Below are 8,649 nucleotides of genomic sequence, written 5' to 3'. Positions count from 1 at the left end.
GAGTGGGATTACAGTGTCTCTGGAGTACTGGGGGTGCAGGTTTGATCCTCAGCCTGGCACGCAGTGAGTTGCAACTGCGGCTCAGATCTGATCCCTGGCCCAGGAACTCCATGTGCGAAGGGACAGCCAAAAAGAAAAAAATATGTACATGTCTGATGTGGATGCCCACTTATTCTATGTACAACTCACCGGGAGCTCTCTCTTCTGAAGGGTCACAGGAGGGCTCTGATTCTGAAATTAGAGATACTCAGTGTCAGGTTTTAAAAACCATCAAAGTTTTTAAATTACTTTGGTAAATCACAAAAAAGTGTCCCCATATTTACCCTTGTTAATGCCTACCACAAACCCCCACCTCAAGAAAAAAGCCAGGAGTTCCCGTTGTGGCTCAGTGGTAATGAACCCAATTGGTATCCATGAAGACTTGTTTTTTTTTTTTTTTTTTTGCTATTTCTTGGGCCGCTCCCACGGCATATGGAGGTTCCCAGGCTAGGGGTCGAATCAGAGCTGTAGCCACCGGCCTACACCAGAGCCACAGCAATGCGGGATCCGAGCCACGTCTGCGACCTACACCACAGCTCACGGCAACGCCGGATCGTTAACCCAGTGAGCAAGGGCAGGGACCGAACCCGCAACCTCATGGTTCCTAGTGGGATTCGTTAACCACTGCGCCACGACGGGAACTCCAAGACTTGGTTTTAATCCCTGGCCTTGCTCAGTGGATTAAGGATCCAGCGTTGCCATGGACTGTGGTGTAGGTCGCAGACTTGGCTGAGATCTGGCATTGCTATGGCTGTGTTGTAAGCTGGCAGCTGCAGCTCTGATTCAACCCCTAGCCTGGGAACTTCCATATGCTGCGCCTGTGGCCCTAAAAGGCAAAAAATAAAAATTAAAAAAAAGAAGAAAGCCAGATTTGCAGTTAAATGGGATTTACTATCAGGGGTTTCAGGAAGCAGTATCCATTACACTGAAATCAACTACTTGAGGATTTTCTTTTCTCTTTCAGCACCTAGCTTCCTTTACTGGCCTAGAGACGGTCCTACAGAGGACGTTTCAATAGTATTCCTTTTACTGGGTAGTGGATCTTTGGCGTCCTTTCTGTGAGCGTTGAGACCTGTCCCAGGACTTCCTTGTATTCAACTTTCCTTTGTGGGCTTTGATGTCTTGACAGTTTCCTCTGTATGGATCTAAGTGCTCCTGACATTTGGTTTCAAGAACATCACTTGTAGAACGCTGAGGAAATGGACCCAAAGATCCCAGATTTATTTACCAATATCTGCATTACATAGCAGAATATAGATAATAGACATTTGGCTTCTATATCTGAAACCTCAGGCATTTGGTCATTTATTCCAGCAGTATATGCCAGAGCTTTTGATTTCGATGAGTTTGTTCATCTGCCAACATGATACCAACAAGCTTTCAGATGTTGAGCACCTAGTCCTGGCCTAAGTGGTGATAAACTAACTCAACAATGAATGACCCTTGCACTTGTATGCATATTTTTTTGCCCCTATCATTCTTTTTTAGTCCATTTTCCACACTTATACATATTAGTTATTTTAAGATACCAATAAGTATTGAAATACTGTGGGCTAATTGCAGACTAAAAGTGTAATATCCTCATGGTATTTGAGGACTTCCATACAAATCCATGCCGCTCCATCATTTCCAATACTTTTTCTTTCCTCTTACACCGTTTTTTAGCTTTCTTGAACTACTTGCAGTTCCTTGAGATTCCCACAATCTCTCCTCTCACACTTTTTACAAATCTACTTCCCCTTGAAGTGCCCTTGTTCCTTGTTAATGCCTATCCAGCCCACGTGAACCTGTGCATGTATTTGGCACTTGTGATATAATCATTGCATGTTTTATCTCTCCCATTAGAAAGCTTATGGGAAGTTGGGACTATTTTGACTGTAGAATTTCAGCAACTGAAGCTTTACTCCGAAAGTGTGGGTGGTGTCAGTGGCTGTGTTTTGGACCACACGGGGAAGTGTAGCTGCAGTGAGAGAAGAGTGAAGCCATCATGGAAGCCAAGTCAAGGCACAGCCTGATGGGGTCCCGATGTCTGGTTCTTGTCTTCAGGTCCAGGTGCATCTCTGCCCTTTTCCTGTTGGACAATTGGATTCTTCTGTGAGATATTCACATACCTTCTAATAAACCCCCATGTTTGCTTCAGCTGTTCACGTTCTGTTTGTTACTTACAAGCCAAGTGCCCAAAACATTGAGGTCAGGCTGAGTGGTGAGATGGGATCGCTGGAAGCAGATACTGACGTGAAGTTTGGGGAGCAAGGTGTTTATTGAGAAATGACATGAAGGGGCAGGAGGATAAAATGGAAAGGATTGGTCAGAGGGAGAAGTCTCATGGACTGTAGGTTGTGGAGATCTTGGCCAGGCCAGTGAAGTCCTGAAGTCAGCAGTGCCCACAGGAGTCTCATGTTTGGCTAAGATGGTCAGGCCCTTATGACCCTGGGTTGTAATCAGCAAAGGCCAGCTGCCCCAGGCAGACAGTGACCTGGGGGGAAGCAGCTTTTCCTCTGAGGCCAGCTCTGCAGAGGAGGTCCCTATTGCTGGGCAGCAGGTGCTCCTGAGGGGGCGCCTGGGAGATGCACCTCTGGCTGCCCAGTTCCTCCCTTCCACTGCAGGCCCACTTTTCCACAGCTGGGCATGTCTGAAGAAGGAGAAGATTGGGAGAGATTGCAGCCCTTCTGTTGCAGTTGTTTTCTCTCACCTGTTTCCCATCTCAGGCATTTACCACCTGTACTGGTGTTGGCAGCTCCCTGGGTGCCTGCAGCGGGTCTGAGCCCTGGTCACCGTGCCCTTCTCAGGGACAAGCTGTTGTGTATCTTCAGTTACTGTCACCATTGGGCAGGGAAGGCCAGAGAAACACCTGGGTGGGCCACTTGAGTCCTCTCGGACTCCTCCCTACCCCATGGGGTAGCAGCCCCTACCCCATGGCCAACACCCCTGCCCAGACAGCGACTCCTCTGACCTCGTCCCTGGACACAAGGAGCACAGTCCCCACCACTGTGTCTGGATAATGAAGCAGAGAACACCACCCATGGTGAAAAGTGTCCCCTTTGGGGATCAAGGCCTTTAACCCCACGCAGCCCAGAGTGGAGGTGCAGGAAGCACAAAACCCCAGAGACTCACTGGTGGGGGCAGGGGAAGCCAGCCCTGCCTTCCATGCCATGGCTCCTAGACCCATGGGTCTTTCTACTTGAGGATACAGCACTGTGTGTCTTTGGTTCAGTTTATAGGCTGCACTCGAATGGCAGCACCCAGTCCTGATAGAATATTGCTTCCAAGCCAGGGCTTTAGCAGTGCTTTCACTGGGCTGTTTCAAAGGTTCCAGGTGCTGGTACCTGTGCAGTGAGGTATGTTATGTATCCAGTGGGTCCTTTTGTGCAGAGCATGGTCTTTCACACTCCTCGGCTGTTAGGTGGGCCCTCTGGTCTGAGATGGTGTTGGTGGAACTGGCTGATCAGACTCTGTGTAAGCCTTTGGGTAGTAGTGCTGGCTGAGGTTCTGTGGGCAGTAAAGAAAACTCACACCTGGAATATGTGTTTTTCCTCTGGAACCAAACACTGGCCTTTTCAGGGCCAAAGTTTTCACCTTGACAATGAGTGCCAGTTGGTCTCCCCAAGGGATGGTCTGTATGGGGGCTCAGCCTTGGGCTCTTAGTTTGGACCTTCAGTAGTGGCTGTTGATACATCAGCCCTGCGAGGAGAATCTCCATGCTACTGGACAGACTGACAGCTTGGCAATTAGAGGGATCCCTTCATTGGATCCTGGTCTTTGGTCAAGGGGTCACCATGGGGAAGGGGAAGGCCAGATGGAAGACTCTGAAACTTACTCCCCAGATAAGACAGAAATAAAACTAGTACTGGAGTTCCTGATATGGCTCAGCAGTTAATTAACCTGACTAGCATCCATGAGGATGTGGGTTTGATCCCTGGCATCGCTCAGTGGATTAAGTATCCTGCATTGCTGTGAGCTGTGGCATAGGTCACAGACGCAGCTTGGATCCTGCATTGCTGTGGCTGTGGGTAGGCCAGCAGCTGCAGCTCCAACCGGACCCCTAGCCTGGTAACATCCATATGCCATGGGTGCAGCCCCAAAAAGACGAAACAAAAGAAAAGGAATAAAACCAGTACTGCATTCCAGGTAAGAGGATGAGAGGAGGTAGAGATGAGTGCTGTCCTTAGAAACCTGAAGGATGCCGTGCTGGTGCTCCTGTCACCTCCCTGTTTAATTCAGTAGGGATAGACTGTAGAAGCCTGGTGTGTCCTAGGAGTCACTAAAGACGAGACACAACCTCAACCAAGCAGAGGTTCAACTTGCAGATATGGTGCTGTTTCTAAGCAGATCACATGCCCTTGGGTTCATAGTGTGCAGCCTTTGATTTGACAAATGTATTCTTTTTACCCTACTCAGGAAAAAGGATCAGAAAATGTTTGCATTACCATGAGAAAAACAAGGCAGGTTGAGGATCCAGGTTTATGTGGCTGTGGTGTAGATCAGCAGCTGCAGCTTCGATTTGACCCTTAGCCTGGGAACCTCCATGTGCCCCGGGTATGGCCCTAAAAAGCAAACAAACAAACAAAAAAGTTTGTATTACCATGAAGCAGACTACGTTACACTTTCAGTTTTACCCCAGGGCTGTCATAATGTAGTCTGAGAAGATCCAGACTATCTGGACACACATAGAACACCACAGTGGTGAAATTGTGCTGGCCAGACAGGATGACCCTGATATACTACACGCATTCCAGAGGACAGGCCATGACCCTGTAAAGGTTTAGCAATTTGCTAGGAAAGACAGCATCCATTTTTTTGGGGGCCATGTCTGAAGCATGTGGAAATTCTCAGGTCAGGGAACAAACCCATGCCACAGCAGTGACAATGCCAGATCCTTAACTGCTAGGCCACCAGGGGACTCTCTGGCATTCACATTTTTGCACACTGCTTTATAGATAATTCAGGAAGTTTGCATAGGCTGGTTTTCTAGTGATTTATGTATTTATTGACATCAAATTTTAGTTATTTTCTTATTTGGTATCTCCTCTGCACCTGTGGTTTTATGTATTTTTTATTAATAATATTTGTGAATCCTGGAGTTCCTGTTATGACACAGCGGTAATGAACCTAACTAGTATCCATGAGGATGCGAGTTCAATCCCTGGCCTTGCTCAGTGGGTTAAGGAACTGGCATTGCCGTGAGCTATGGTGTAGATTGCAAACACAGCCTGGATTCTGGGTTGCTGTGGCTGTGGCTCTGGCCAGCAGCTGCAGCTCTGATTTGACCCTTAGCCTGAGAACTTACATATGCTGCAAGTGTGGCCCTAAAAAGCAAAAAAAAAAAAAAAAAAAAAAAAAAAGAATTCTCCTTTATTCTTTTTCCATCTTGGCAGAAGTTTGTCTGTTAGCCTTTACAACAAACAAGATTTTGATTTTGTTGATCTGTCAATACCTGTTATTTGCTGGAAACTGGATTTGGCCAAGGCCAGCACTAACATACCTGAAATTCCTTGATATACTATAGGGATTTAAGAAAATATGATAGTTGATATGGATTTATCATGAGTAATTCATTCACCAATTCCCTCAATTTTGACCTCTGAGAGGGTTCAGAAGACACTTCTACTGGGGCACTGAAAAACTACTGGGTGAGGGGAGCTTGAGCATCCTGTAAAGTGTGCGTTGTTGGCTAAGGGTGAAGTCGGAGAATGATGCCACTGAAATAAGACCTGTGATATCAGAGGAGATGGTAGGATTCTGGAATGGAATAGTCCTGGTAGCAGAATTTAGGTTTTTTGTTTTTTTTGGGCTACACCTGAGGCATATGGAGGTTCCCAGGCTACGGATCAAATCAGAGCTGCAGCTGCCAGCCTACAGCACAGGCACAGCAATGCAGGATCTGAGCCGAGTCTGAGACCTACATCATAGCTCATGGAAATGCCAGATCCTTAATCCACTGAGCGAGGCCAGGGATCGAACCTGCATTCTCATGGATACTAGTCGGATTCATTTCCGCTGAGCCACAGTGGGAACTCCCACTGACCCTATTATTATACTTTCTTTACTATAAAATGGGTCATTGGATCTGAAGCTAGTGATGGGCACACGATGAGTCACACTGTCCTGTCTGCTGTCTCTGCCTCTTCTAGGCATTAATGTGAGACAGAAAAATCCACATCCTTTTCCTCCATGACCAAATTCAACCACATCACCTTTCTCTTATGCTTCCTTATCCTTAATGTTCCACTTTTGCTCCCATCAGGATTCTGACAACCAGCCAAGAAATCAGCTTGTGTCCATATCCCCAGCCATCTGTCCTATAGGAAGCAGATTTCCAGTGTCCTGCTTGCAGCTTTGACTACTGGGAAGCTTTCCCTTAAAACTGTCCTTTAGGGAGTTCCTGACATGGCTCAGTGGTAATGAACCTGACTAGTTTCCATGAGGATGTGGGTTTGATCCCTGGCCTCACTTCAGTGAGTTAAGAATCTGGTGTTGCCATGAGATGTGGTGAAGGTCACAGACATGACTTGGATCCTGCATTGCTGTGGCTGTGGTGTAGGCCAGCAACTATAGCTCCAATTCGACTCCTGGCCTGGGAACTTCCATATGCCACAGATACAGCCCTAAAAAATAAAAAAATAAAAAAATCCAACCCAAAAAACCCAAACCGTCCTTTAGCATCTTCACAGTGATCCCTTCCAGATTTAAAACTTACATACCATGTTCATAAAATCAGTTTAAGGAAGGTTTTGTTTGTCTCTGCTTCTGATCCCTGCTGCTGAAATTATTATTTGCAAGTCAAAGAAGAGGAAAACGTTAGAGTCAATAAAAGAACCCTGAGAGGGATGTATTTATGTATTCTTATTCTTAAAAATATATTCAGAAGCTCTCTTCATGTGGCAGAGTCTGGAAGCTCCTTTGAACAGAAGACTTCCTGTTTGTCCCTGTGTGATCTCTGGGCCGCTGAAGAAATTTGATTTAGAAATGAAGAGCAGCCACAATGAAGAACAGTATGGAGGTTTCTCAGACTAAAAATAGAGTTACCATATGATCCAGCAATCCTACTCCTGGGCATATACCCAGACAAAAACTATAATTTGAGAAGATAAATGCACCCCCTGTGTTCATAGCAGCACTATTCACAATAGTCAAGACTTGGAAATGACCTAAATGTCCATCAACAGAGGAATGGATTAAAAAGATGTGGTAGGTATATACCATGGAATATTACTCAACCATAAAATAGAGTGAAATAATGCCATTTGCAACAACATGGATGGACCTAGGGATTATCATACTCAGTGAAATAAAGCAGACAAACACAAATATCACATGATATCACTTATAGGTGGAATCTAAAATATGACCCAAATCAACATCTACAAAACATAAGCAGACACACAGACACAGAAAAAAGACGTGTGGTTGCCAAGGGGAAGGGGGGTGAGGGAGGGAAGGGCTGGGAATTTGGGATTAGCAGATTCAAACCAGTATATATAAAATGGATAAATAACAAGGTCCTACTGTATAGCACAGGGAACTATGTTCAATATCCTGTAACAAACCATAATGGGAAAAGAATATGAAAAATATATACATATAACTGAGTCACAGCAGAGATTAACACAGCATTGTAAACGAACTATGCTTCAATAAATTAAAAAAAAAATAAGCAGAGTATTTTATTCTATAGACATTGTTGGGACCTATGACCAAACATTTTGGACAAAATAATAATACCACACTAAAAAATATAAATTTCAAAAGGGATAATTTTATTTATTTTTTAAAAATTTTCAGCTACACCTGTGGCATAGAGGTTCCCAGGTCAGGGATCAAGCCCAAGCTGGAGCTGTGATCTACACAACAGCCATGGCAACACCAAATCCTTAACCCACTTTGTGGCTGGGGATTGAACCAATGCCTCCACAGAGACAAGCTGGATCATTAACCCAATGAGCCACAGTGGGAACTCCCAAAAGGGATAATTTTATAATTGTGATAAGAGAAGCAATAAAAGTATCATATAATTATACAAATACTTATACATAGATGAAAAAGATTTTTAAAACATATTGAGATCAACTATAAAGCATAGATTTCACCTCATAAATTTAACATTATCAGATATAAAATTGTTTTGTCTATAGTTTCATTTTTAACATTTAAGTCTTTAATCTGTTTGACTAATTTATGATAAATTGATACAATGAAAGATGCACATTGACAAAAAGATGCTAACTGAATATATACAATTAAGAAAAAATATTTTATGAGCCTCTACATACCATGTACCACCTACCATGAACCATAGTTCTAGGCAATGAGGTGGGTGCAAATAAGACTGAAAGGTTTTTGCTCTCAGGAGCTTATGTTATGAGGGGAGATAGACAATAATCATTTTAAACAACTTTTTAAAAGAGTTCCCTGGCGGCTCAGCTGGTGAAGCATCTGGTATTGTCATTGCTGTAGCCCAGGTCTGAACCCTGGCCTGGGAACTTCTGCACTCCACAGTCAGGGCAAAAAAAAAAAGAAAAAAAAAGTTAAAACCAGGGCGATATGATAGAGATTAATTTGAGTGTGAGAGAAGCAACAATAGGATGGAGTAGTTTTAAAGGATTTTTTTTT

General features: G+C 44.4%; 1 protein-coding gene across 7 annotated transcripts in view; it reads right to left on the bottom strand.

The window, feature by feature from the left end:
* The window catches only part of LOC146396517 (uncharacterized), a 57,520-nt gene that overhangs the window by 42,789 nt on the left and 6,082 nt on the right, over positions 1 to 8,649 (bottom strand). For all 7 annotated transcript variants that reach the window (XR_014825801.1, XM_084993408.1, XM_084993409.1 and 4 more), the window contains exon 2: positions 190 to 231. The gene's annotated coding sequence lies outside the window, so the exon portion shown is untranslated. The remainder of the gene's footprint in view (positions 1 to 189; positions 232 to 8,649) is intronic.

The sequence above is a fragment of the Sus scrofa genome, chromosome 14 (genome assembly GCF_054392235.1).
Source record: "Sus scrofa isolate SSC_HxYL_T2T_F1_AM1 chromosome 14, Sscrofa_HxYL_maternal_Yorkshire_Landrace_v2.0, whole genome shotgun sequence".
Lineage (NCBI taxonomy): Eukaryota > Metazoa > Chordata > Mammalia > Artiodactyla > Suidae > Sus > Sus scrofa.
This window is presented reverse-complemented; position numbering and strand designations above follow the sequence as displayed.